The sequence below is a fragment of the Hyperolius riggenbachi genome, chromosome 7, assembly GCF_040937935.1.
Source record: "Hyperolius riggenbachi isolate aHypRig1 chromosome 7, aHypRig1.pri, whole genome shotgun sequence".
NCBI classification, from domain to species: Eukaryota; Metazoa; Chordata; class Amphibia; order Anura; family Hyperoliidae; genus Hyperolius; species Hyperolius riggenbachi.
The window spans coordinates 259,599,205-259,627,056 of NC_090652.1; positions in this window are offsets into that span (position 1 = coordinate 259,599,205).

The window sequence follows — 27,852 nt, forward strand, 5'->3', positions numbered from 1 at the left end:
GCTGTTTTAAACAAAAATCAGTTTATTTATATACTCCCAACAAGGAGCAACGTTGTTTCGTGGGTATATCCCACTTCCTTTAGACAATAAATAGGAGCATATCACCAATGCGGTCCGGTACGTAGTGGCGCCAGACAGAGGCCGCATTGGTGACATGCTCCTATTTATTGCCTGAGGAAGTGGGATATACCAGCAAAACGCGTTGCACCTTGTTGGGAGTATGTAAATAAACAGATTTTTGCTTAAAACAGCTATTTTTTGTGTCTGTTTTGGAGGGGTAAGTCTACCACTACCTACTTCATTTTATCCATTTTAAAGAAATATTGTTTTTACCCTGTTGGCGCCTCTGTACTACTATTACATCTACTACCTTGTTTAATAGCTTCTTAAGGATTCTACCACCATTGAGGCCCCTTTGCACACTGGCATTGGGAACCTGTGTTGTGTTACCTTTTCTTACCGCAAGGTGCCATGAGTGCAATGGAGCCTTTCAGAGCTAATGGGGTGCAATGCAATGCGACGGAAGCAAAAGATTTGACGCAAAGGCTGCAGAGCATTACCGCATGAACTACACTTACCGCACGAATCATGCAGTAAATGGAAGTTAATGGGTGGCGATGCAGCCAGTGTGCAGGACGGGATCGCGGTGTGACGCCGATGCGCATACTGACAGGTATCCCAGTGATGTACTTCCTGCCCAGCAAGGAGAATGCTGCTAACTAGGGAGTGGGCCTGTGCATATGACTTTGTAGTTGCACCATGACACCGGGTCACACGAAGCCTTATTTCTGACGTTAATTGACTCTTATTAACTGTTCTCCTAAGTTTTCTCGCAGGAGATAATTTGTCAACTCTTCTACAACTGTCCCTGCTCAGTATTCCAGGTCCGTCGATGCAGATGCTGGTAGGTCATTCTCCCAGGATAGTTGTGAGGATTGCAGGGTACTTGGAACTATAAGCCTCAAAGGAAATGGACTATGCCAAAAACACTGGTGGAAGTGCCCTTGATGATAGACAACAACTAAAGCTACTATATAGGTGAAAGAGGGCAGCAAGGTTGTATAGTGGTTAGTGCGCTCACCTTGCAGAGCTGGGTCCCTGGTTCAAATCCAAGCCAGGTCAACATCTGCAAGGAGTTTGCACGTTCTCTTCATGTCTGCGTGGGTTTCCTTCGGGCACTCCAGTTTCCTCCCACATCCCAAAAACATACAGATAAGCTAATTGGTTTCCCCCTAAAATTGACCCTAGACCATGATACATGCACTACATGATACATACATTGACATATGACTACAGTAGGGACTAAATTGTAAGCCCCTCTGAGGTACAGTTAGTGACAAGACAATATACGCTGTACAGCGCTGCGTAATATGCCGGCGCTATATAAATACTAAAATAAATAGTGTAATGTCTTCTCAAAAGTGCAAACCAATAATTAATTGAAAGGTTATTGACCAATGCACAATAGACAACACATTTCAAGGGTACCAGGCCAACAAAAGCACCAGAATGCTGTCGGTCACGACATTCTTTTTTTAGCATGCTTGTTAAAAGTCTGATTATTGCTCATGATTCCCAGAGTTATTGCAATTAGGCTCTGCAGCCATTGATGCGATTGCTCCCTAAATGCTGCATGCAAGGCTGTGTGATTGCTCCATGATCACGACGCTACGAGTGGAACCACCTTCATAGGCTTCCACTGGTGTAGCGCTTTGCTGATTGCAGCCAATCGGCAAGCATGACAAAATCGGTCTCAATGGGTCCCAGGCCGAAGACCTCTCATTTTACTGTGTGTTCCTGTGTTATTTAAAGGGTTTATTGATGCCCCTTTTACACTAGTAGGCTACCCTTTTTTGCCTCAAGAGGCCGCAAAAGCAATGAAAGTCTATGGGGATTTTCACATTTACTGTGTCCAATCTGAAGGGAGGGTAATAATATGTTACCACAAGCACCACACTTACCACACGGCGCTTAGGGTAATGGTAGTGTATGGGCATAGTGTAAACGATGGAGTGCGGTGAGCCGAATCGTGCAATAGCGAACCGAAAGGAATCCCAATGACGTATTTCCTGCCCAGCAGGGAGAACGTTGCTGACCAGGGGGTGGCGCTATGCATATGATCCTGTCGGCGCCCTCTGCGGCAGGGTCATGTTTGTCATTTTTGGCATTGCACTGAGATGCGGTGGGGCATCGTGCCGCTACCGCAACACAAAAAATACATGTAAAACTGACCTGAATCAAAGGTGTAGTTGATTAAAGGCATCACATTGTGCTTGACTTGCATTATACTAAGCCTGTAACTAGACAATGGCTGCATCGCGTCTTATAAAAACTCCAAGATGACATTATGCTAATTAGAATGCATTCCGCTTTACAAATGGCTGGTTGGTAATTACATACTGGAATGTGCCAGGTCGTTATATATGTACAGCGCTCCTCTTCCTCTCCTCCTGTGTCGCTCATTGGTGTAAGGTCACTAACCTTATTTTCGGATTAAATATTGAACATTCCCACAATTCATTTTTAGCTCCCTTTCTCCGGTTATTTCTGGTATATTACCCATTGTTCCTGTAAGTTCTTTTGATTTACAAGCTGGCATCAGTCCCTGATGGCGCTCTGGGTGTTCGGAGTCGTGCCACTCTTCCGTTTCTGGACCTTCCAGGAATCATCTGATCTCACGGCTAAATGACACACAGCTGTAGCACTGGCAGTTTATACTGCGACGTGCGAACTTAAAGTGAGCCTGACAGTTAAGCAGCTTAAAACAAGCCTGCTGAGGATTTCAGTATTTCCAAGGAAAATTTTAAAAAATCAAAAACAAAAAAAATATGTTTTTTTGACATGTTTTATCATCCGTACAAACAACTTCTTCAGTGCAAATGCTGGAATATATAAACAAAAATTTACCTGTGCAGATAATGTAGCTGGTGTAATAGAGGCTAGCCAACTGACTCATATTACAGTGATATCAGTTGTTTAACCCTCCTGGCGGTATAAAAAATTCTGCCAGGTGGGAGCGCAGCATTTTTTTTTTATATATATATATATATCATGTAGCGAGCCCAGGGCTCGCTACATGATAGCCGCTGCTCAGTGGCATCCCCCCGCCCGCTTCGATCGCCTTCGGCGATTTCCTGGAGGGCTTCCCCCGTCACCGACGCCGGGACATCATTTGGAGTCCCGAACCACCCCTCAGCGCTGCCTGGCACTGATTGGCCAGGCAGCGCACGGGGTCTGGGGGGGAGGCCGCGCGGCGCGATGGATAGTGGCGATCGTGCGCGGGGCGGCGGCGATCGGTGTGCTGACGCAGCTAGCGAAGTGCTAGCTGCGTGCAGCAAAAAAAAAAAATATGCAAATCGGCCCAGCAGGGCCTGAGAAAACCTCCTGCGCGGCAGGAACTACGTTCGGGGTTACCGCCAGGAAGGTTAAATTGAACCCAAGGTGAAAAGAAACTGATGAACTGATTAGATAAGCAATTGTATTTATCCTCCCACTCCTAAAAATTACCTTTTTTTTTAGCTGGTTTTATTTTATATTTAAACATTTACAAAGTAGATTGAACGTTTTGTTGCCTCTGCTCAGTGGAAGTCTATTAAGTGTCCCAGAGCCAAAATACATGAACTATTGACCTTTTTATCCCCCTTTGCTCTCTAAAGTTGTATTCTGCCAGGAAAACTTGTATGGCTGTAATTTGCTTATCAGTGAGATTTACTATATTACCAACAAGGTACCAACAAGATAGAAGCTGTCACTTACATGCCTAAACATGAACTCTTTCAGGCAGGAAAATACAACAAGTAAAACAGCCTGGCTATTGATATATTTTGAACTGTACATACACCTGTTTATCTCATCATGTCACGCATCGCCTTGGTTACACAGCCACATTGGGAGACTGCCATATTTATTTACTGTTAAACAATACACGTTGCCTGGCAGTCTTGCTGATCTCTCTGTTTGCAGTAGTTTCTGAATCACACACCTGAAACACGCATGTGCTCATGCAGCCAGCCTTCAGTCAGAAACACCTGATTTGCATGCTTGTTTAGGGTCTACAGCTAGAAGGATTAGAGGCAGATAATCAGCAAAACAGACAGGCAACGGGTTTTATTTAAAGAGAATCTGTATTGTTAAAATCGCACAAAAGTAAACATACCAGTGCGTTAGGGGACATCTCCTATTACCCTCTGTCACAATTTCACCGCTCCCCGCCGCATTAAAAGTAGTCAAAAACTGTTTTAAAGAGTTTGTTTATAAACAAACAAAATGGCCACCAAAACAGGAAGTAGGTTGATGTACAGCATGTCCACACATAGAAAATACATCCATACACAAGCAGGCTGTATACAGCCTTACTTCTGAATCTCAAGAGATCACTTGTGTGTGTTTACCTTCTGTCCCCAGCTTCTCTCATGCACTGAACATTACAGGCTTCCTGCAGACAGCTCTGCCTATGTCGTTAATTCCTTAGTATGTGACAGACCAGCTCCTTTCACAGCCTCCAGAGGAGGATTATTATCCAGCTCTCTTCTATCACTGATAAGATAGCAGAGAAGCTGCTAGCTTATGTAAATAAAACACACACTGGAGTGTGCATAGAGGAACAGTTCAACACTGAAGAACTTGGCAGCCTTCCAGACACAGGCCGACAAGTCTGACAGGGGAAAGATACATTGATTTATTACAGAGATGGTTATAGTAGAAAGAGCTGCAGCAAGCCAGATCACATTAGAATAGGTTTAGGAACTTGTAGGATGGTAGAAAAAACGTTGTAATTTTTGTTACAGAGTCACTTTAAGGGTTGGTTCACACTGCAAGCGCTTTTCTAAGCGCCAGTGATTTTAAAAGCTCTTGAGAAAGTATTGTGGTGTGGTTTAAAAAAAAGAAATCCCCCATAGCATTACATTTGCAAGACCTTTTCAAATCACTGTTGCTTAAAAAGAGCCGGTAGTGTGAACCAGCCCTGAAAGTCAATAACTATGGCAGCCTCCATATCCCTCTCAGTTCAGGTGCCCTTTAAAGAGACTCTGAAGTCTCTTTTTTCCCCTGATTTTCTCATATAGTGCTGTTAAGAGTGAGGCCCAGTGTACACTGGGCGGATCCGCCGGCCGCATCCGCCTGAAAATCCGCATGGCTAATGTATCTCTATGGGCTGTGCACACCAGCGGTTTGAGGTTTTTAGCAAGCCGCAAACGTGCCTCTTGCTGCACGTTTGCGGTTTGCTTAAAACCTCAAACCGCCAGTGTGCACCAGCCCATAGAGATACATTAGCCACGCGGATGCTGATGCGGATGCGGCCGGCGGATCACATACAAAATCCCCTCGGTGTGCACCCGGCAAATATCGGCTCTCTGCTCCCAAAACCACTAGCGTTTTGACGATCTGCTAGCGGTTTTGGTGTGCACTGGGCCTAAATGCCTAAGTGAAATTACCGCATCCCCGCGGCAGATGACAGATTTATTGCTGAGGATTAGCCCTGCAAAGGTCCAAAGGCTTTACTTCCTCAATGAGGCAGAGCTTTAGGCTGTAGCTCTGCCTCCTCCGCAGTCAATCTCTGCAGATCGCCGCCTCTCCCCGCCCCTCTCAGTCTTCTTTCACTGAGAGGAGCGGGGAGGAGGCGGAGATCCGTGGAGATTGATTGAGGAGAGGTAGAGCTACAGCTGAAAGCTCTGCCTCTCCAGGCAGCATGATCTGTGACCTGCAAAGTCGTGGAACTTTGCAGGTTGCTTTCTCTATATTAAATCACTTATCTGCCGCGGGGATGCGGCGATTTCACTTAGGCATTAACTCTTAACAGGATGATTTGAGCAAAACAGGGAAAAAAGAGACTTCAGAGTATCTTTAAAGGAGCACTATGGCGAATTACATAACATTTTAATAATAAGTTGAAAGCCCACTGTCACATACATTTAAAATACAAATATTTAAGTTTATTTTACTTTCTCTTAATTTACAAATCCAATCAAATTAATGATAGACTCCTCATCTTGCCAACGTACTTGCTGCCAGGAAGGATGGGAGTGTGTGTGTGTGTGTGTGTGTGTGTGTGGGGGGGGGGGTATAGGTGATTAACCCCCTTGGCGGTATGAAAAATACCACCAGGGGGCAGCGCAGCAGTTTTTTTTAAATTATTTTTTTTTTAAATCATGTAGCGAGCCGAGGGCTCGCTACATGATAGCCGCTGCTCAGCGGCATCCCCCCAGCCCCGCCGATCGCCTCCGGCGACGGGGCGGAATGACGTCACCGACGTCAGCGACGTCGGGACGTCATTGGGAGACCCGATCCACCCCTCGGCGCTGCCTGGCACTGATTGGCCAGGCAGCGCTCGGGGTCTGGGGGGGGGGGGCGCGCGTCGCACCGGATAGCGGCGATCGGGCGCGCGGCAGCGGCGATCGGGGTGCTGGCGCAGCTAGCAAAGTGCTAGCTGCGTCCAGCAAAAAAAAAATTAAGTAAATCGGCCCAGCAGGGCCTGAGCGGCACCCTCCGGCGGCTTACCCCGTGTCACACACGGGGTTACCGCTAAGGAGGTTAAAGTGTACCCGAGGTGAAAATAAACTAATGAGATAAACAATTGTATTTATGCTCCTACTCCTCAAAATGACTTTTTTTTTAGATAATGCATGATTTTATTTTATATTTAAACATTTACCAAGTAGAGTTTCACGGACAAGGTACTGACAACACAGAAGTGGTCACCTCCATGCCTAGATATTAACTCTTTCAGGCAGCAAAACAAAACAAGTAAAAACGGCTCCTGCCCGGCTCACAGTGTTCTGCCATCATAGAGGCGGCAGGGCAGCACATTGTGGCGGGGACAGAGCGGCGGGAACGGGCGGGGGCGCAGTGAATGGGACGTAGAGTTTACGTCCGGTCAGAACCGCAGCGCCCCCTGCCCGACGTAGATTTATACTGCGACGGTCCCTAATTGGTTAATATGTTGTGTACTGTACATACACATGTTTATCTCATCATATCGCCTCGGGAACACTATTATGCAGATTATTTCTGTAACAGACATCCCTCTCCCTCCTGGGTGTGGAAGCTGAGTTGGTTCATACCAGTGGCTTCCTTCAGCCTAGTGATGATAGTGTGCAGCTGTGCATACTGCAGCATACAGTTTTCTGCTAAGTCATTGCTGCTGACAGCTCTTCTGGAGCCTCTTCTGCTACAACTCAAGCATGCCTGAAATCAGCTGTCACGTATGATTGCATACGATTTGCGTTCCCGCAAATCTGTATTTGACGCACATCTAATGCAAGTCAAAGTCATTGACTACAGATTTTTTACTTCAAGTTTGCAACCATATTCAGAAACTTTATACTACTAGCATTGCTTCAGAAAACTGTGTAACTATATTTGTCTTTTTCAGTGCCTCTCAGTTTTTGTTCTTTAAGGGCCTTCACCAGTAGCGTAACTACAATTCATGCCCCCCCCCCCCCTGCAAAACTTTGATTGGGCCCCACCAATGTTCACACCCCTTCCCGTGCATCCCCATGCTGCCCTTCATGGCCTTAGGGCCCATCTCACAAGGGTCTTCAAAACTAGTGTGACCATTGTGACCATTGTGATCTTCGCACCCATAACAAGTGTTGCCACAAAAACACAGTCCCCTGTATCGGAGGAAGGGAAGGTTAGTAGCTGGAGCCGCACACAGGTCTGGTCCCCTCCTGCGATTGCTCCCCTTTAGCTACGCCCCTGGCCTTCACATAAATAAACATGTCTACTGCATGCTCTGAAATCCACTCTCTGGTCAACAGAAATTCCTGTACTGAGATCCTGGAGATGTGTGCACTGAATTCAGTTAACGCAGCTGTGAGAATGCAATTCCAATACCTCAAGCTGTTAGGGGCTGGAGTTGTACACACTAATGAGATGCATGGAGAGGCAAGCTGCAGCAAGATCTGAGACGGCAAGTATCAAAAAGTCTTCCCTTCCAGGTCTACCTATGTTCTTTAACCAGAATGCAGTACCTTGAAGATCATGATACTGGCTGACAGAGAGCTATCATTCCATCAGCCTTTTGTAACTCAAAGGTTCTGCTACTGCTGTGTGCAAAATGCTGAAGGTGACGTGATGAATATCTCAACTTATTTTTATTATTGATTGAAGGTATCTGAATCGTTCAAAAGCATGGTTGCCTTTTAAAAGGAATATGTGTACTCTACAAATAAATAAATCATGTCTTACACTATTAAGTGAAAAGAAAAACAGGAGAAAGTATTCGACTTGACTATTAAAGGGGCATTATGGCGAAATATCGTAAAATTTAATAAATGTGCAAACATAGACAAATAAGAAGTACATTTTTTCCAGAGTAAAATGAGTCCATCTCTTCATGTGGGGATTCTCAGGGATTTATTTATTTTCAAAAGCACTTAGTGAATGGCAGTTGCTCTGTCCAACTGCCAAAAAACTGTGTAGAGAGCAGGGAAGCTGGCCAGCATCATTGTTTAAATCTTTGTTAGGGAATATCTTTATAAAGAATAAAAGCCTTGCTGAGAATCCTCTATGAAGAGATGGACTAGTCCAAAACCTGTCACTTCTGTCAGATTTCTACTACTGTAAATGCCAGCAACATAGAAAAAAAGCTAATTTATGGCTCATTTTACTCGGGGGGGGGGGGGGGGGGGGGGGGTAACGTACTTCTTATTTGTCTATGTTTGCACATATTTTAAATTTGCAAATTTTTTCGCCATAGTGCCACTTTAACTGTGCAGGTCTTCACCATCATCCAGTCCTGCCACCACACTGTCTCCCATGATGATTTTGCCATTACTCTGGCACCTTATTTTGTTGAAAAAAGACATACGTCCTTCGGGTTTAACCAGAAAATAGTGTGCAACACTATCCTGCACCTTCACATCTCTCACCTGATCCAGAGGAAGGCAAAAAAACCTTATAAGGCTTGCACCACTTGGCCTAAAAAAGGGGGAAAATGCTTCCAGATTGTAGATGGCGTTCAGATAAAATCCCTGGATTTTCAATAGGCACGTATAATGGCCCTTCGATCCTAGCTCTGCAGTGTGAGGGTATCAACCATCCTACTGCCCACATCCAGAGATGGATTAAGATGTAATAGGGCCCTAAGCAAGGTAGTAGATTTGGGGCTCCCTTGTGGTCCTGTTGGGGCCCTCTTGTGGTACTTTTGGTAAGTTTAAGTGGAGAGAGGTCAAAGAAGGTGGCAGGTGGGCCCTTTGACAACCACTAGGCCCCAAGCACCTGCCTAGGTTGCCTGGTGGATGATCCTGCTCTGCCCACATCACTCTAGTAGTAAAGACATATAGGGCTTGATTCACAAAGCGGTGCTAACTGTTAGCACGCCTGTGAAAACCCCCTTAGCACGTCTAAACAAGCTTTTCGCGCATAAAACTTTACGCGCGCAAAACTTTATGCGCGTAAAACTTTACGCGCGTACTGCACAGAGCGCAGGGCGCTCCGCGCGAAGTGCCCATTAAAGCCTATGGGACTTAACGCACGTAAAACTTAGTTAGCGCGCGATCTGATTGAGAAATCTGGTGCTAACCTACTTAGCACCCTGGTTAGCGCGTCTAAACACTTAAAGGGAAGGTTCAAGCAAAATAAAAAAATGAGTTTCACTTACCTGGGGCTTCTACCAGCCCCATGCAGCCATCCTGTGCCCTTGTAGTCACTCACTGCTGCTCCAGTCCCCCACTGGCAGCTTGCCGACCTCGGAGGTTGGCGGGACGCATTGCATACATTTTTATGCATTCCCGCTAGTGCAGGAACATTAACACATACATTTTTACGCATTACTGGTTCAATGCGTAAATTTTTATGCATTGAACCAGTGATGCGTAAAAATATATGTGTTAATGTTCCTACACTAGCGGGAATGCGTAAAAATGTATGCAATGCATCCCGCCGACCTCCGAGGTCAGCAAGCTGCCAGTGGGGGACTGGAGCAGCAGCGAGTGACTACAAGGGCACAGGATGGCTGCATGGGGCTGGTAGAAGCCCCAGGTAAGTGAAACTCATTTTTTTATTTTGCTTGGACATTCCCTTTAAGACGTGCTAAGTAGGTTAGCACCGCTTTGTGAATCAAGCCCATAGGCTCATAGCCCATTATGTTCATTACTCAGGATTAGAGATGATGAAGAAGCATGCTATTGACCCCATCAGTCCTTCCTGGTTACGACGTCCTTCCTCGGCACTTCCTGATTACTGATCCCCTGTTATTGTGTGACGCATGCATGAGGTGCAGCTCGTGTGCGCCGTCAGGTCACAAAATAACAAGGGAACAGCAACAATGAAGTGCCGAGGAAGGACACTGTAACCAAGAAGGATGCCGGCGGCTGAAAAATATGTGGTGGCTGCAGCCTGCAGGCTCCTGATGTGTGAAGGATGGTGCCCTCGGATGACTGAAGCATCATAGTGTACAGCAGCCAGATGACCCAAGACTACAGAGGAGAGGAGCGCTGCAACAGGATCAGGTAAGATCTTCCACTGCAGGTGTTGTGTAGTGTAGTATTATTATAGCTGGGGTCAGCAGGAGTTAGTGTAGTGTAATGTAGTGTAGCATATCGGGGGGGGGGGGCTGGGGGGAGGAAGCAGAGGTTAGTATAACGTAGTATGAGTGTGGCTGGTGGCCATCAGGGGTTAGTGAAGTGTAGTGTAGTATGTAGTTGGTGGGGGGAGCAGTGGTTAGTATAGTGTAGCTTGGCAGTGTAGCTTGGCAGTGTAGCTTAGACAGAGACAGTTTGGGAGGAGGAAAAGGTCCATAAGATGCCCCTGCACTATAGACGCACCAGGTCTAGTATTTTTGTCTTTTTTGGGTTTTTTTTGCCCTCTAAACCTAGGTACGTCTTGTAGTCCGGAGCGTCTTATATTCCAAAAAATACTGTACATACCAGATTTTCATTTGTGATGTTCAATATTTTCCTTATTAACAAATAATAATAATAATAATAAAAACGTATTAAATTGTTATACGTCTCATATATAAAAGAGGTGGATTTCTGGGCAGTTGCAGGCAGCTGGACATAAAAGAGGGGATGTGAAAGAGGAGGAAGGCAAAGTGAAAAAGGAGGCTGAAAATCAGAATCAGAATCAGAATCAGTTTTATTTCGCCAAGTACAGCAAGAGCCATAATCGGAATTATTTGTGGTACACATGGCATAGACAGATACAACAGCACATACAATTTGAAATGCAGTAATCAGATATACAGAGGAGGCAGCGACGGGGACCAGCTGTCGACCCGGCAATTATGAGTGCAGGCCGGACTGGGGAAAGTCAGAGTTCAGTGACCGAACGGCCTGGGGAAAGAAGGTGTTCTTCCGCCTGGTGGTTTTGGATGGTATAGTCCTGAAGCGGCGGCCCAACGGGAGGAGCCTGAAGTAGTGGCTGCCAGGGTGAGAGGGGTCACGGGAGATCATGGTGGCCCTCTTACTCAATCTAGCGGAGTGGAGGAGATCAAGAGGTGGAAGAGGAGACCCGATGATTCTCTCTGCATCAGCTATGACCCTCTGCAGTTTATGTTTATCACTGGCCGATGCACCCGCGTACCAAACAATGACTGAGGAGCAGAGGATGGATTCTATGGTGGCGGTATAGAAGCTGGCCAGCAGCTCCCGTGGCATGCCAAATCTCTTCAGTTGGCGCAGGAAGAACAGCCTCTGTTGGGATTTCTTTTGAATTTTAGTGGTGTTCTGCCCCCATTTCAGATTATTGGTGAGAGTCGTGCCGAGGAACCGAACCGATGACACTATAGAAACTTCTGTTCCTCCAATGAGGACAGGCGAGGGGGGGGAGGGTTCCTCCTGAAGTCTACAACTAGTTCAACAGTCTTTGCTGTGTTGAGAACTAGGTTGTTCTCCCTGCACCAATTGCATATTCTCTCGACCTCGCTCCGGTATTCATGCTCTCCGTTGCTTCCAATTAGGCCAATAATGGTGGTGTCATCCGCAAATTTGATGACCTTCACAGAGTCAGCGGATGAGATACAGTCGTTGGTATAAAGGGAGAACAGTAGAGGTGACAGAACACAGCCTTGTGGAGCCCCAGTATTGGTGGTTCGAATGCTGGAGTAATAGTTGCCGAGCTTCACCTGTTGTGTTCTATTTGTCAGGAAGTCCTTGATCCATGCTCGGAGAGTGGGATCAACTCCGAGCTGTGTCAGATTGGTGATCAGGATGTCAGGGCAGATCGTGTTGAACGCTGAGCTAAAGTCTAGGAACAGGATCCTGGCATAGGAGGCCGGCCTGTCTAAGTGCTCAGTGATGTGTGCCACGCTGGCATGGGGAGCACGGCATGGAAGAGGGCTGCTGCACAAACATATTTTTGCTCCGCAAGCAGAAATAGGCACAAATTTTGACAATATTCTATTATCCACTTTAGTACAATAACTGTAATCTTACTGATATTTTACTATGTCCTAGCCCAATGATGGCTAACCTTGGCACTCCAGCTGTGGTGGAACTACAAGTCCCAAGAGGCATTGCAATACTCTGACAGCTCTAAGCATAACTCAGGGAGGCAGAGGCATAATGGGATTTGTAGTTTTGTCACAGCTGGAGTACCAAAGTTAGCCATCACTGTCCTAGCCTAACCCTTTTCTCACACTCCCTCTTGATGCCTAATACTACCTGATCCTCTCAGGTGGAGCCTAACATTAAAACTCCCCTGGTGGATGGCTAACCTTAATTCCCTCATGACTAAGTGTAAGTGGGAGCCTAGCCCTTAAGACCCCCACAACTGTAGTGCCCCAGCACCAGATATTTCATCAGGTGAGCCCTGTTCCCAAATATACACTCATAGCTGATTTTTTTATTGGGTGCCTATGGTGGCGCCCAAATGTAATGTGTCATGCCCAAATTAATGCAACTCGGTTGCTGTTGCCCAAGGGAGCCGTACATAGTAGAGAGGTGCGCATCCTCGCTCCTGCTCCCATCACCGCGCAGGCGCAGTATGAGAAAGTCTCTACTGTGCCTGCGCAGGACACTCCCAGCAACGGGAGCGGGAGTGAGGATGCACGTGGCCAGTCACAGTGAATGGTGACTGCAGAACGTAAAAGTGAGCCATGGTGGGGAATCGGAGGATCGCATGGTAATTGCGTGGGCACAGGGCAGCTGCAGGGGTTGGCAGAAGCCCTTTAATGACTACCGTATATCCTCGAATATAATTAAACCTCCTGTATAAGTTGACTCCAATATCTGACCCTCTTAAGCTGGAAATGTTATTGATTCAAGTATAAGCCTACCCAGCAAAGTTATTGGCTGTACTTGGGGACCAGGAAGAATTAACAGGTGCACTTGGGGATCAGGAGGGGTCAATAACTGCACTGCATACAGTATCACAGTCATTAACCCCTCTTGTCCCACAAGTGCAGCCAATAACTCCTCAAGGCCCTCAAGTGCAGCAGTTATTCACTCCGCGTCCTGCAGCCCAGTATGTGCCCCCCCCCCCCCTCCCCCTTTTCCTTGTTCATTTTTGTGGCTAGGACTTTCATACCTGTGCTTTCTTAGCATTTCCTTTATTTAGAAAGTGTCACTTACCACTGGGTATATTGCTGCAAATGGGAATGTCACTAATAGTACACACATTACTCACTGTGCTCAGTGTTGCTCATGACTCGTGTATAAGTCGACCCCTATACTTTTAATTAGTGACTCAAACCTAAATTTCTAGACTTATAGTCGAGCATATACAGTAACTGTACAAGATTTCTTTGCAAGTTTTCAAAACTTTAGGTTTCTTCTTCAGGCATGATACAGAACTGGATCAGAACCGTCTGATCCAATTCTGTAACATGCCTGAAGAGCAAACTTCAAGTGGGAAACCTAAAAGACACCTGAACTGAGGGGGATATGGAGGCTGCCATATTTATTTTCTTTTAAACATATTCCAGTTGCTTGGCTATCCTGCTGATCCTCTAATACTTTTAGCCACAGACCATGAACAAGCATGCAGCATATCAGGTGTTTCTGACATAATTCTCAGATCTGACAAGATTATGTGCTTGCTTGTTTCTGGTGTTATTCAGACACTACCGCAGCCAAATGGATAAGCAGGGCTGCCAGGCAACTGGTATTATTTAAAAGGAAATAAATATGGCAGCCTCCATATCCCTCTCATTACATTTGTCCTTTAAAGGTCAGCATGGTGGCGTAATCGTTAGCACTCTCACCTTGCAGCGCTGGGTCCCTGATTCGAATTACAGCCAGGGCACTATCTGCATGGGGATTGTATGTTATCCCCATGTTTGTGTGGGTTTCCTCCGGGCACTCAGGTTTCCTCCCACATCCCAAAAACAGAGAAGTTAATTGGCTTACCTATAAATTGGCTCTAGACTATGATACATACACTACATGATACATACATGGACATATGACTATGGTAGGGATTTCATTGTGAACCCCTCTGAGGGACATTTAAGTGGTAAGACAATATACTCTGTACAGCAATGCAGAAGATGTCAGCGTTATATAAATACTAAATAATAATAATAATAATAATAAAGGTTCCTGTCCTTTCTGATATAAAGAAATGATTTCCATATGTCCTACTCCTTATGTGATGTATTATGGGAGTATTTTCTTGCTCTTGTTAAACCGAAGACTTGCATATATCTTCTGTTTTAAAAAGGCACACTTGGCAAACACTCTAACATAGACATAAGCAAATAAACACATAAAACACAAAGAAACCCCTATAGAGTATTTTCTTTTTTTAAACGGAACACATTTTATAAATTGCTTCAGCCTGCGTTCACCAGAGCTGTGATTATGTCACAGGAGTTGCCATCACTCACAGCTTGAATTTAGCGTGACCTTTTCCTGCGCAGACTAGAAAAACAGCTGTTCAGAACATATAGCAGGTCTAAAAGAGCACAATATTAAGAGAGGCCAGACAATCCTTACTGCGAAAAGTGAAATCCTAGGCTTTAACTTCATGGAATATGTTACATAAAATGTCATAAACTCGACAGCAATACAAGCGGCAATAATCGCAACGCCACAGACGTCTCACTGAGAGTGGCGAAGGAAAGAACAAAAATGCTGGAAACTGAATGGACATATGGTATAAAAAATCTGTAAATGTACCCAAGACTGTGGATTATTCCTGGCCCCTCATCTGTTAGCTTCAGTCCCGCAGATAACCTGTAAGCAAACATAAAAAAGATGATGTTAACAGAGAAAATTCTCCATACTAGGCTGCAATCTCTGTTTTTCCCTGGTATGAATATGACTGACTTCCACCCAGGGCTGAATTTGCACTTTTACCACCCAAGGCCACTATGACCAGCTGCAACTGTAACGTCCTTGAAGTCCCACCGTTTCTGAAGCGATCGCATGCACCCGAATGGGAAGATTCAGCTGTCAAATGACAGCTGACATCTACCCTCACTGATCAGGAGCCATGGCGATTGGCTCCTGATCATGTGATCACTACTATCGGTGCTGATCATAGTGATTACTAAGTGGCAGCAGCAGCAGAAGGAAGAAAGAAGAGGACCCACTCACCTCTCCTGACGTTCCTCTGGCGATCGTTTCTCCCACTCCGCTCTGCCTGGCATCCAGCCTTGCACTGCCTCTACTGTCGGGTCTCGTCTCGGCTTGATGACATCATTAAGTCGGGGCCCGGAACTTAGCGGCATTGTGAGGCTGGATGCCAGGGAGAGAGAAGGTGGGGAGAACTGCTCCTTGCTAGATCTGTGGAGGTGAGTAGTGGCTGCTTTGCATACTGGAGACACCTATCTATACTGGGGATACCTATACCTGGCTATCTATCTATACAGGGGAAACCTATGCCTGGCTAGCTATACTGGCGGCACCTTCAATGCAAAAACTGCTTTGGTCCTTAAGGGGGAATAATATGCTGGTCCTCAAGGCGTTAAAGAAGATTATAAACTATGCAATTTTACTGAATGATCAACCATCTGATTGATTGTATTGGACAGTGTTGATGGTGCCAATCGACTACAAATGACCAATTTGTCAATTATTTTAACAAATGGTTTTGTGGGTCGATTACATCTAAACCGATCGGAATGGTTATCATTGTTATTCCATTTATGGGCCAAATCGATGCTCTCTGCTCTGATAGGTTAGAGCTGGGTGGAGGGCGGAGTTGGACTCTAAAAGCGGCCAACGGGGATGATGAGTGACAGCTCAGGTCACAGACAATAACGTTTGCTCACTCTTTCATCCCCTGAGACCCAGACACTTGCCTGACTGCTGCAGGTCACGTTTAGCAGCTTAACTCCTTGAGTGTGCGAGCCCACAGCCTACCCCTTTCTTCCTGGATCCCTTGCCTGAAATCCAACCATACTTCCACCTTCATGCATTCACTGTACTAGGCTGCAATCTCTGTTTTTCCCTGCTTTAAATCTGATCAGATCTTTGGTCCACTACTGCAACCCATGCTGACGGCCATATACTCAACCTAATCTTCACTACTAGATGCTGTTCCCTTTCAAACCTCATCAACTCTTTCCTCCCACTGTCTGATCATATTAGATTTACTTAAATTCAACATCCTTCCATCCAGTCCCTACACATCCTCACGTCCGACTTCTATAAACAAGTTCAGAAATATGATTATTTCATGCTGAAATCTACAGGAAACCAGTGTGTAGTATGTGGGCAGGTAATCAACCTCACTTTGATCATATTCAGTCAGAGAGGGATCTGTGAGCTGGTCAAACTGTAATAAGTAGTAAGTAATATATGGCAATTTGTTACAACAATGGAAAGAATAATAAAGACCAGCTATAATCAACAAGAGAACAATGGAAACTGCATGCAAACATTTGTTTACTTGAAGCGGTAAAACATATTATGGGCACTACTTTCTCATGAGTATCATTCCCAGTACAGCACCTAAAATGTAAATACAGATAAGTACTGTCATTGGCACTTATGGGGCCTCAGGAGGGGGATGTGGGGGGACATATGCATGTTTGTGCACCTCTTTATATAGAGTTTCAGACCAGAAGGCCTTGGTGCATAGGGTTTTGCATCTTTCTTTTCCCTGACTTTTGCCAAACCTTTTTCCTGTCTGACTTGCTTTGCTGAAGAACTTCAGTACCTGAACTTTTGCTGACCCTCTGCTCACCTAACTACCTGCTCTGCTGCAGAACTTTAGCCTGGCAGACTATCTGAACTGCTGCTGAACTTCTGTTCAGTTAATTACCTGCTCTGTTGCTGAACCTTGGGCTGGCCAATGGCCTAAATTATTGCTTAATCTTATCTCTCTACCTGTTCTGCTCCTGAACCTCAGGCTGGCTCAGTACCCTCTCTGTTGCTGATCTAGCTCTTTGTCAAGCCCACCTGTCCCTTAGTTGCCTACTGAGTCCTTGTCTCATCCTCAGTGTTTCTGGATTGTGAGCTGCAAGAGAAGCTGTCCTCATAATTGAATTCTAGCAAGTAGGTGATAAGGGATTAATCTGTTGCAGAGACTGCCATTGTACAGTAGACATAGGCACCACACAGAGCAGGCATGACCAAAGTCCGGCCCGGGGGCCAAATGCAGCACATATAAACTTTTCTGGTAACCCCAAAAGCTCTCTACAGATGTCAATTCCATGCGGCCGCAGGCTGCCGCTGCCACTCTGCCTCCCCCTTTGCTCGTCTGTAGGTTATCAGCCATCACTGTAGCCAGGGCCGGGCCGAGGCAGAGGCTGAAGAGGCTCCAGCCTCAGGGCGCAGTGTAGGAAGGGGCGCACAATTCATTCAGCTGTCATTCCCAATTGTGTTTGAAGCACAAAGAAGTAAGAAATGGGCATACATAGCAATGACTGCAAGCCAGATAACTAGAGATTAAGGTGTTGGGGATGTTGGGGGCCCTGGGGCGCCTCTTAGTTTAATAGCAATTAGTGTGTGACCGCTGGGGTGGGAGGCATGGAGGGGCGCACTTTGCTGTCTCAGCATTGGGTGCTGAAGAACCTTTTCCCGCCTCTGACTGTAGCAGTAGCAGCCACTGATTAGCAGCTGCCATTGTGCTAACTGCACACGGTATATGGGTTATTTCCCGTGGAAATGTTTTATTTGACAAAATGTCACAGGCATAGTGTACCTAACTGCAATCAGCAAATATTGTGTTTAACTTGACTAATTCAGCCCCCTAGAAATCTCAAGAACGGCGATATGACCCATGGCCAAATATCCCCTGCTATACAGCAGCAGTAAATGTCTCAACTCTCAGGAAAGTCTTAAAGAACTGGACTGGTACAGTCATACAGTCACTCACACTTACTGTACTGCTTCATTCATGGAAACACAATGATCATTACAGCATTCAATATACTTCATCCTGGTGTATGACTCAGTCAGTCTCACTGGGAAACCATACATATATATATATATATATATATATATATATATATATATAAAGAAAATAACCATATCTAAAGAAAATATCAGTGCTAATTGGGATATTTCCATGGGTCACAACAGTTGACATGACTAAGGCTCCCTGCACACTGCAAATCCGTTTTCCGATTCCGTTTCCGATTCCGATTCCGTTTCCGATTTTCCTTGAATACATTCAACAGAAAAACGGATCAAAAAACGCAGCATGCAGTTAAGATTAAAAATCTGAATCGGAATCGGATGTAAAAACAGATTAAAAAGCGGAATCGGAATCTGAAATGCATGCAGTGTGCAAGAGGCCTTATAGGGATGGCCCTGATTCGGAGAACTCATGGGGAAGCATGTGATCAGTTTGATCAGCTGATAGATATGTGAGGTCCTCATTTGCTGTGATGACTTCCTGGTTTAACACATGAGCAGGACCAGCAAATCAGAAGCTTACAAATCTATCAGCTGATCAAACTGATCATATGCTTCTCCATGAGTTCTCCTAAGCAGGGCCATCCCTCAAGACTTACTGTGTGTATTTTGTCCTTGACTACATGTAATAAAGAAGAGTGCGTATGATGCAAAATTGCAAAATTCATCATTCACAAAAATGCTTCTTTTTTTTTTTGCAAAAACAAGGTTAAAATGGAATTGGGAAATGTCCTCCCCACCTGTAGCCAACAGGGCAAGAATGGCCCTGCTTATATACAGTAAAGCTTTATCTTTTCTATTCAAAACCTGTCTAAAGGCTAAAATATACATTTCTCTACTTCCTACAGTGCTGTTTTTGCATAGGTAGTTGCATCCTTGCATTCATAACACGCCATTTCATAGTGGATAGGAGAACTTTAAAGTGGTATCAAACTCATTTCTTTTTTGCTCTAAAAGATTTTTTTAGGGCAAAAAAGGTACTACCAGAAAAAACAGGAAAACTGGAAGCAGAACTGGACAGAACTGGAAGAAGAACAGCATCCAAACATTTAAACACATCACTTTCTCCTTCAGTGGGAAGCTTAGCACTGTTGCCGAACTTGAGGAAGTGATTACAATAGTAGCTGATAAGAAAACAAATAAAACAATATAAACACTGCTAGCAGTGTCTCGCTGGATACATTGTAATGTATAAATACTGCAGCTATGCAATAAATTACAATTGCAGCTTTCAGTGCAGATAAACTGTACTTTGGGAACTTGTAATTTGTAAACAAATGAGAATACTTGTGCACAAAAGCAAATATGATAACTGTATTGGTAATAAAAAGTAGGAAAACATGAACAGGACAACTTCACCTCATTAAGGGGCCAATGGATGGGGCCATTTACCATAAGATTTGGGATGATAACCTCCTTCCCTCATCCAGAGCACTGAAGATGCGCCCTGGATATGTCTTCCAGCATGGCAGTGAGCCAAAACATCACCAAGGCAACAAAGGATTGGCTAAAGAAGAAGCACATTAAAGTCTCAGACTGGCCCAGCCAATCTCTAGATCTCAATCCTAAAAACATCTGTAGAGAGAGCTGGGATTTCAAGTTTCCAAATGGCAGCCAACAAACCAATAGTATGTGGTTTCTGTAAAGAGGAGTGTTCGAAAATCCGTCCAGAGATGTGTGCAAACCTGGTTACCAACTGCAAGAAATATCTTAATGCTGGGGCTAGCCATCAAGGGTGAATGGGCATCTTATGGATTATGCCCCCTTGTACCTCTTGTGTCTCCGTGTGTCCTCCTCTGTTCCTCTATGTCCTTCTGTGTCCCCCATGTGTCCGCCTCTGTCCTCCTTGTGTCCTTCTCTATGCCCCTTTGTGTCTCCCTGTGCCCACTGTTTGTCCCCGTTTCCTCCTCTGCATGGGCACAGTACAGGGAGTCCCCGACATTGTGGCAGGTTGGAGGTTCGTATTGTTGGGCATTCACAAGTCAGACACTCCCTGCATTTGGACTATATGACGCAGTGACTTTTCTCCCCCACTTCTGGGGAAGAAAATGTGAGTCTTACAGTTAAAAAATACAGTATATCTACATATCTATCTAATTGAAAAAGTATATATACAGTATATATATATATATATATATAATATATATATATATATATATAAATATATATATATATATATATATATATATATATATATACTGTATATACACAAACACAACCATTCCAGTCATTGTTTTAGCTGGATATGACTCTCTGCTCTCAAGCAATTTCCAGCAAATAGCAGGCAATGCTGCTTATTATTATAATTTGTCTTTAAAAGATTGCACTTATTTTGTATTTATACAGCGTTGGCATCATCTGTACCACTTTACGGAGTATATATAGTCTTGTCACTAGCTGTCCCTCGGAGGAGCTCACGATATAATCCCTCCCATAGTCATATGTCCATCATTGCCTAACGCCAGTTTTGGAGGGAAGCCAATTAACTCAACTGTGTATTTTTGGGATGTGGAAGGAGACGTCTCTTCTGTCATTTTTGTCAAAAGCTTTATTTTTAATGGCATTATTTTTATTATTATTTTCTTTAAAAATCCTTTTTAAACATATAAACAATAATTTATCAGAAATATATTTTTGGGGAAAATATTAGATTAATTATTATACTAACCGTGCATATTTGCAAGGCTGGATTTATACTATAGTATGTTGTCGCTCCCCTTTCATGTGCAGAGCGCCCTTCCCATTCCATGTGCAGCCCCTTTTCCATGTGTGTCATCCATGCACAGCAGCCCCTTTCTTACATGAACAGCTCTCTTAGGCTGGTTTGACACTGTAAACCGCACCTCCAAAAACACGCAGTGCTTCCTATCTGGCCACCAGCCAAGCAGGAAGTGACGCACGCTTGCGGTCACTTCCTGCTTCAGGGTATGCGGAAGTGCATGGAAGCGTAGTGTAAAAATGCACCTCCGCACATGCGTGTCGCGACATCGTATTGTCAACTGTGTAAAAAAACCTGCATCGCCATAGACTAACATGACTTCTGGGCTGATGCAGTTCGCCGCAGGTCGCAGTAACGTAGTTTTGTGCTAGCGTTAGATTGCACCGCATTTTGCCACACCGGGCCAGTGTGAAAGGGCCCTTAGGGATCACATTCCGTTTTTCATGTGTTGTTCCCCATTTTCAGCCCCCTCTTTCATGTGTAGAAAGTTAAGAAACCCCTCTTTCATGTTCAGGTGCCCCTTTGAGCAGCAGCCGCACAAGGCCCAAGCCTATGTGGCCTTTCCAGAAAATCGGCCCTGCCTATTTGTAAATCTGGAGCCTGGGAACAGGATGGGCTCGATTCACAAAGCGGTGCTAACCCAGTTAGAGACTTTAGGCGTGATAACCATTGCACCACGCTGGTGAAAAGCCAGTTTAGGAGTGATAAGTTTAGGCGTGATAAGTTTAGGCATGATAAGTTTAGATAAGTTTAGATCACGCGCAAAGTCCCGCACGCAAAACAGCGCCATTAAACTCTATGCAAAGTGCACCAGACTTTGCTAGCACAAACTTTTGATCAGCTGTGCACTGCGGTGCTAACCCAGTTGGTGCTTAAACTTATCACACCTAAACTTATCACACCTAAACTTATCATGCCTAAACTGAGTTTAGGCGTGATAAAGGGCTTCTCACTAGCGTGCTAACTGTTAGCACCGCTTTGTGAATCAGGCCCGATAAATCGAAACAAAAACAATGAACATATTTATTATAGTGGCGTTGATTGAATGTACTACTACAGAGAATGGCAGTCCTTTTTTTCCTGCCCCTTGACAGTACAGTAATGAAGAACACCAACTGTTCTAATAAAATACCATTTGTGCAGCATGGCTTTGTTAGCTGATCTCTGTGGAAAGACAAGTGTGAAATGTCAGTGAATTCAGCATCTGACTGTTCATCATAGTACGGGATTGGCAGCACAGCTACGAGCTTCCGGGGCCGGCGGGTTCCGTATTACTGCTGTAACACATCTATTTAAATTGTAACACTTTACAAAACATAACACGTTCTTAGCCACTTATCATGATGTTCTTACATAATTATCTCACACCGTCACACTCTGGAGAAGTGTACAAAATTGAGATTATCCCCTCATCCGAGGACGCGATCACACTTTCCCACTGGAAAGTGCTTAAAGAGAAACTCCGACCAAGAATTTAACTTTATCCCACTCGGTAGCTGATACCCCTTTTTACATGAGAAATCTATACCTTTTCACAAACAGACCATCAGGGGGCGCTGTATGGCTGATATTGTGGTGAAAATCCCCTCCCACAAGAAACCCCTCCCACAAGAAAAGTACGTACTTCTGGCAGTTTTCCTGTCTGTGAACCTTGCTGCATTGTGGGAAATAGCTGTTTACAACTGTTTCAAACTGCCAAAAAAACAAGGAGCAGCTACATCACCTGCCAACAGTAAAAATGTCACCATGTAATAAATGTTAGAATGTAAATCAGGGATTTAAAAGATTTTACAATGGGCAAACACTGACTAAATCATTTATACATAATTATTGTAAAAAGGAAGCACTTTTTTTAATTATATTATTTTCACTGGAGTTCCTTTTTACGTTCTTGTCACACTACAGTGGGTTGCAAAAGTATTCGCCCCCTTGAAGTTTTCCACATTTTGTCACATTACTGCCACAAACATGCAACACTTTTTTGGAATTCCATGTGAAAGACCAATACAAAGTGGTGTACATGTGAGAAGTGGATTGAAAATCATACATCATTCTAAACATTTTTTTTACAAATAAATAACTGCAAAGTGGGGTGTGCGTAATTATGTCAATACTTTGTAGAACCACCTTTTGCTGCAATTACAGCTGCCAGTCTTTTAGGGTGTGTCTCTACCAGCTTTGCACATCTAGAGACTGAAATCCTCACCCATTCTTCTTTGCAAAACAGCTCCAGCTCAGTCAGATTAGATGGACAGCGTTTGTGAATAGCAGTTTTCAGATCTTGCCACAGATTCTCGATTAGATTTAGATCTGGACTTTGACTGGGCCATTCTAACATATAGATATGTTTTGTTTTAAACCATTCCATTGTTGCCCTGGCTTTATGTTTAGGGTCATTGTCCTGCTGGAAGGTGAACCTCCGCCCCAGTCTCAAGTCTTTTGCAGTCTCCAAGAGGTTTTCTTCCAAGTTTGCCCTGTATTTGGCTCCATCCATCTTCCCATCAACTCTGACCAGCTTCCCTGTCCCTGCTGAAGAGATGCACCCCCCCCCCCCCCCCCCCGAGCATGATGCTGCCACCACCATATTTGACAGTGAGGATGGTGTGTTCAGAGTGATGTGCAGTGTTAGTTTTCTGCCACACATAGTGTTTTGCATTTTGGCCAAAAAGTTCCATTTTGGTCTCATCTGACCAGAGCACTCTCTTCCACATGGTTGCTGTGTCCCCCACATGGCTTGTGGCAAACTGCACATGGGACTTCTTATGCTTTCTGTTAACAATGCCTTTTTTCTTGCCACTCTTCCATAAAGGCCAACTTTGTATAGTTTTCCTATGGACAGAGTCTCGCACCTGAGCTGTAGATCTCTGCAGCTCGTCCAGAGTCACCATGGGCCTCTTGACTGCATTTCTGATCAGCGCTCTCCTTGTTCGGCCTGTGAGTTTAGGTGGATGGCCTTGTCTTGGTAGGTTTACAGTTGTGCCATATTCCTTCCATTTCTGATTGATCGCTTGAACAGTGCTCCTTGGGATGTTCAAGGCTTTGGAAATCTTTTTTGTAGCCTAAGCCTGCTTTAAATTTCTCAATAACTTGATCCCTGACCTGTCTTGTGTGTTCTTTGGACTTCATGGTGTTGTTGCTCCCAATATTCTCTTAGACAACCTCTGAGGCCCTCACAGAGCAGCTGTATTTGTACTGACATTAGATTACACACAGAATCAGAATCAGAATCAGAATCAGAATCAATTTATTTTCGCCAAGTAAGTTTGCACCTACAAGGAATTTGTCTTGGCAGTTGCTTAACAAACACAAACAAAAACAATACAAGAACAGACAGTGTGAATATTACAAGTTAAGGACATTATAAGTATAGTGGCAGTAAGCAATGTGAGAATTGTTCATGTTTAGTTCTGTGCTGATTACTTTCAGTCCTAGCAGCTCTAACGTGGTTCAGCATTAAGTATGGCTACCGCTTGAGGAAAAAAACTGTTCCTCTGTCTAGAGGTTTTGGTAGCGATTGACCGGAATCTTACTCCTGAAGGCATGCGCTGGAAGATGGAGTGAGCTGGGTGAGAGGGGTCAGAGGCAATTTTGGTTGCTCTCTTTCTGCACCTGCTAGTGTAAAGATCCTGCAGGGAAGGTAAGCTACAGCCAATTATCCTTTCCGCTGATCGGATGATGCGCTGCAGCCTCCCCTTTTCTAATGCTGAGCAGGAGCCGAACCATACAGTCATAGATGATGTTATGGTTGATTCGATGATTGCAGTGTAGAACTGCACCATTAGATTTTGAGGTAGGCCAAACTCTTTCAGCTGCCGTAGATGGTACATTCTCTGTTGTGCTTTCTTGACAATAGTGGCAGTGTTGTTGTCCCATTTTAAGTCGTTTGAGATCGTGGACCCAAGAAACTTGAATGACTCTACTTGGGTTATTGTGGATCCATTTATGGTTAAGGGGAGGTGCTGGGGGGGAGATCTCCTAAAGTCTATTATCATTTCCATGGTTTTGAGAGCATTTAGTTCCAAGTTGTTGCTGCTGCACCAGGAGGAAAGCTGTCCCACCACATGCCTGTATGCAGACTCATCCCCGTTTTGAATGAGACCAACAACTGTTGTGTCGTCTGCAAACTTCAGAACCTTAACAGATGGATCTGTGGAGATGCAGTCATTGGTGTAAAGTGAGTACAGCAGTGGGGAAAGCACACAGCCCTGGGGTGCACCAGTACTGACTGTCAGAGAGCTTGATGTGAGTTTACCAAGTCTAACACGCTGTCTTCTGTCGGTTAAGAAGTCGGTTATCCATTTGCAGAGGGATTCAGGTATATGTAGCTGGGAGAGCTTGCTGTGCAGCAGTGATGGAATTATGGTATTAAATGCAGAGCTGAAATCTATAAATAAAATCCTGGTGTAGGTTCCTGGGATATCTAAATGCTGTAGTACATAATGCATACACATGTTCACGGCATCGTCTGCGGATCTGTTAGGCCTGTAGGCAAATTGCAAAGAGTCCAGCAGGGGATCTGTGATGGATTTCAGATAAGTCATTATCAGTTTTTCAAATGCTTTCATGACCAGTGATGTCAGCGCAACAGGCCTGTAATCATTTAAACATGCAGGTTTTGTTTTTTTTTGCATTGGTACAATAGTTGCGCTTTTAAAACAGGCAGGAACAATTGAGAGTTCTAGAGATGCTTTGAATATGTCTGTAAATACAGGCGCTAATTGGTCGGCACAGAGATTCAAGCATTTCGCAGACACAGCGTCTGGTCCCATTGCTTTCCTGGTGTTTTGTTTTTTAAAGAGTCTGTTTACATCTGATTGGCATATTGTTAGAGCATGCACATCTGGGGACAGGTCAATAGATTGTGTCTGGCCTCCTGTGTTGTGTAGTTGCTGAGGCACCGCAGGGGGTGGAGACGTTGGCTGGCAGGAAGAGTGTTCAGTTTGCCTGTGGCAGAGATGCAAATTGACTTGTTGTGTTTGGCTTTTGTTGGTAGTGTCAAACCTGCAATAAAATGTATTCAGCTCATTTACAAGCTGCAGGTTATGTAGTGAGGGGGGAGGAGATTTCCTCCTGTAGCTGGTAATTTCATGTAGAGATTTCCATATTGTGGATGAGTCGGCGTTAGAAAATTTTTCCTCGAGTTTTTGTGAATAATCTTTTTTTGCGTCAGTAATGGCTCTCTGCAGTTTGTATTTCGCAACTTTGTAGAGGACTTTATCGCCTGTACGATGTGCCCTTTCTTTGTCGAGGCGCAGCTTCCTAAGATGTGATGTAAACCAGGGTTTATCGTTATTGTACCTGGTGCACTTTTTTGTGGGGATGCAGGACTCTTCACAAAAGGTAATATATGATGTCACAGCGTCAGTGTATTCATTTAGGTCACTGGAGGATTCTTTAAATAAATTCCAGTCAGTTAAATCAAAGCAGCTCTGCAGTTTTTCTACAGCTTCACTAGTCCATTTCTTAACTGTGGTCACTACAGGTTTGGCAGTTTTTAGTCTTTGGATGTATGTTGGGATAAGCTGTATAACAGCATGATCAGAGTTCCCCAAAGCTGCCCTGCTGACAGAGTGATATGAGTCCTTAGTCGTAGTGTAACAGTAATCAAGTGTCTTACCTTCTCTAGTTGTGCTTGTGACGTGTTGCCTGTATTTGGGGAGTTCTTTGGAAAGGTTAGCACTGTTGAAATCCCCTAGTATGATAAAAAAAGAATCTGGGTACTCCCTTTCCACCTCAGTGATTTGATCTGCGAGATCTTGGAGCGCAGGCTGCATACATGTTTGTGGAGGGATGTACACAGCAGCCAAAATAAATGAAGAAAACTCACGGGGTGAATAGTAGGGTTTGCAGTTTATGAAGAGTGTTTCCAGCCCAGCCGAGCATGTCCTCTTAATAAATGTAACATCCATGCACCATCTATCATTAATATAGAAGCAGAGTCCTCCACCTTTGGTTTTGCCAGAAGTAAGTGGGTCCCGGTCAGATCTGTAGAGTGTAAATCTATTAATCGGCAGAGCGTTGTCTGGAATAAGCTCAGATAGCCAAGTTTCTGTGAAGCAAATAGCCGCAGAGAGATAAAAGTCCTTCTTTGTTCTGATCAGTAGTTGAAGCTCATCTAGTTTGTTGCATATGGACCTGACATTAGAGAGTATGATTCCAGGTAGTGGAGAGCGCAGTCCTCTGCGTCGAAATCGAGTCTGGATCCCAGAGCGTTTGCCTCTTCTTCTAAGCCTCACTGCCTGGTTCAGCACTGTAGCTCCACTGGTCAGAATCCCCAGAAGATCAAGAGTAGATGAAATATCCAGAGGTAGATTATATTTAGCTAAGTTCCGAATGCTCAGTAGTTGTTCACTGGTGAAGGTTATCCGGGTTGGGTTGCACAAGGCAATGTTGAAAAACAAAAATACAGATGCACTCTATTTAGTCATTAGCACTCATCAGGCAATGTGTATAGGCAACTGACTGCACTCAGATCAAAGGGGGCCGAATAATTATGCACACACCACTTTGCAGTTATTTATTTGTAAAAAAATGTTTGGAATCATGTATGATTGTCGTTCCACCTCTCATGTGTACACCACTTTGTGTTGGTCTTTCACGTGGAATTCCAATAAAATTGATTCATGTTTGTGGCAGTAATGTGACAAAGTGTGGAAAACTTCAGGGGGGCTGAATATTTATACCCACTGTAACTATGTTGTTAAGGGACCAATAATACAAACATTTTTAAAATGTAAAATACATGAAAACATAAATAATAAATACATTTCTCTCACAGTAAAATGTGCTATAAATGATTTTTCTCCTATGTTGCTGTCACTTACAGGAAGTAGTATAAATATAGAAGAACTGACAGGTTTTGGACTAGCCCATCTCCTCATG